Genomic DNA, 2708 nt, shown 5'->3' with positions numbered 1-2708 from the left:
CACACACACACACTGCTCAGACTCCCTGCGGTGCAGCAATATGCTGACAGACATTAAACACCTCCTTCCTCCTCCAGCTTAGAGTGAGGAATACAGGAACATCCAACCGGACACAAAGTGAAAAATCAACCCAATCAGAGAGTGCTGCTGAAGCGTGTGAGGATGATGAAGGATGATGAAGGGTGGATCCTGTTTTGCAACTCGCTCAGGTCATGAGGATTGTGACTGACATAATAGGAACGTGGGAGAGTTAAAGGGATGGCTGACATATCAGTGGTCCTGGGGTTGGGAGGCATAAACTGTCCCAAAAATAAACAGATGTAAACATTTTCATAGTTTGCCTTTTACAAATGTTACTGGTTCTGAAATAAACCCGGGGTTCTCAAACTTCATGTTCAAACGTCCAAACGGGATATCGAGGAAAAAGTCCGGAACAACTGGTGATGAGCAAATCACTTCTATTATTCTCTTACAACCCACTGGTAAAATTAATGGGTTTTTTTTATGGTGAGAACTGTTAAGTTTTGACCTGAAGCTGCTCTAATGCCTGACAGTGAACTGAAATGTAATTGATTAAAAGGGGAAGTATCATGTAAAATTGACTGAGCTTTACATCATATTATAATGATCAAAGCAAAAACATATCTGGAGTCTTGGTTTGATTCTTTGATGCATGCCTGAGAAATCCTTTAATCTCCATGGCAACCATTCAGCTGTGCAAAATGCCTGGGTGGACCTAGCTCCGCCTACAAGGACAAAGCTCCTCCTCAGAGCTGCAGTTTCCAAGCTTCCCCATCACAGAGCAGCCCTCACACTCAGCTCCTTCAAACTAGCCAGAAGCAATTAGCAAACACCTGCTATACCTGTGCATGTGCTGAGCTCGTTATATGAGCTACTTCTCAGTGCAAAGCTGGTAAAATGTTCCTACAGGGCTAATTGAGGAGTGACGTGATGACTTCCTGAAGGCAGAATTTAAAAAAGACTTTAAAGAAACGAAGTACCAATTTCAAGGATTTAAATTATGAAGTCAAATTTTTTATAAGTCATACTTCATATATGTAGCATTTTTATAACAACTGAAGTTTACAGTTATGTGATGGTCCTATAAAATGGCACTATGTGTCTGAGAAATATGTAATGTTGTCCCTTTAAGACATTTTTGTTTCACCTTGATCAACTTAATCACTTTTTATTCGCTTGCTGCAAATTCAGAGTAAAAACCACTTTGTGCGTCTGATTTCCTGAACTAAACCATTTCACCTCCATTGAGTCAGACTTTATTGTATCTTAAAGAGGTTTTAATTATGAGTACATACTCATAAAGCAAGTCTTGTGGAGTTTTTCTTTGTTTTTTTTTTCAGTTTTATTTCTCAATTTCTGTTCTTTTCTTTCATTGTATTATGATGTCTTACTAAAAGTACAAGATGATATTAATAATAATAATAATAATAATAATAATAATCACATGGCGTAAAACAGCATCTGAAACTCATGACTTTAAGACCTACGAAGTAAAGAAAACCAAAGTTTTTTTTTGAATCACCTTATTTGTGCTAAAACTTTACTTTCTCTTCTGTCATTGTTTTACTTTTGGCTCTTTTTTTTTAACAGAAGAAATTGAAACAAATTGTGTTTTTGACAGGCTGCTGATTTTAAAGTGCTAAAGATCTATTTTATTATTATTTTAACTGGCTTTCTGTGCGTGTGTATTTTCAACATTAGTGACTCTCTTCAGATTTGCAACCTTTTTTCTGTCAGAGTAATTTCCAGGTCAAAAGCCCTCCGACCCTACAGTGCATGCATACAGACACATGCGATGTGCAGAGAAACGCAAAACTACAAAACCCCAGGAAGACAAAAAGAGAAGTCTGTGTGGACTCAATGTGGTTTAATGCTAAAAAAGCAAACCCGCCAAAACATGTGGTCACTGATCGCACTAACGCGCTTTGGTGTAAATCATCTCGGCACATCAGCAGCAGCTTCCAGAGCGACAGGACAGATCAGAACCTTAAACTTTAAAAGAACAAAAAAAAAACCAAACAAACTGGTTTTACTTTTGCTTCAGGATCCTCAAAACCCCCAGAATTCAGTGAGAACTCAGCTATGAGTTCAATCGTCTGTTTTAACACATTGTCACAGTGAGTCACAGGTCCCCATAAATAATTAGAGTTAATACGATGCCACTTAAACTTGACACCTTTTGATGTCAGTCAGCTCTTCACAGCCTCCTCAGGAGAGAAAGGCTCCCCTCCTCAGAGAGAGGAGGGGAGAAAGAGGAATGCAAAGCAGAGAGTGCAGCCGCTTTGTGATCGGCTGATTCTCCCCCGTGACACAGCAGGTAAGTGTTTAACTCTGATTAATGTGATGGTGGGACCTCACCTTTGTGCAGCACTGCTGATTTCAGTGTTGTGACTGTGAACACACAGCCGGGGAGGAGGCGACTCCGGCTCCATGGAATCCCTGTTAACCCAACTCGAGGTGTGGACCATCATGTTCTCCATCCTGGTTTTTGCGCTCTTCACACTCGCTGGGATGATCAGTGAGGACTGTCCGCAAACCGAAGGTGAGGCTGCAGGGAAACACACACGTGTTGATTATCTGTGTGTGTGTTTTTTTCCCCAACCCCCCCAAAATATCCAGACTCTGGCAGATTTAGATTTAATCTAAATTCAACCAAGAATTTAGTTTTATATATATATATATATATA

General features: G+C 39.8%; 1 long non-coding RNA gene across 2 annotated transcripts in view; it reads left to right on the top strand.

Moving 5' to 3' along the window:
- Positions 1 to 1447: 1447 nt before the first annotated feature.
- The window catches only part of LOC103136407 (uncharacterized), a 6208-nt gene continuing 4947 nt past the window's right edge, over positions 1448 to 2708 (top strand). Inside the window, exons 1-3 of one of the 2 annotated variants that reach the window (XR_001661796.1) lie at positions 1448 to 2138; positions 2211 to 2338; positions 2427 to 2563. This is a non-coding gene — a long non-coding RNA (uncharacterized LOC103136407). Of the gene's footprint in view, positions 2339 to 2426; positions 2564 to 2708 lie in introns of both variants that reach the window. The other variant, XR_476032.2, reaches the window with a different exon arrangement.

This window comes from Poecilia formosa, unplaced genomic scaffold, assembly GCF_000485575.1.
Source record: "Poecilia formosa unplaced genomic scaffold, Poecilia_formosa-5.1.2 Scaffold32, whole genome shotgun sequence".
In the NCBI taxonomy this organism is placed as follows: domain Eukaryota; kingdom Metazoa; phylum Chordata; class Actinopteri; order Cyprinodontiformes; family Poeciliidae; genus Poecilia; species Poecilia formosa.
This window is presented reverse-complemented; position numbering and strand designations above follow the sequence as displayed.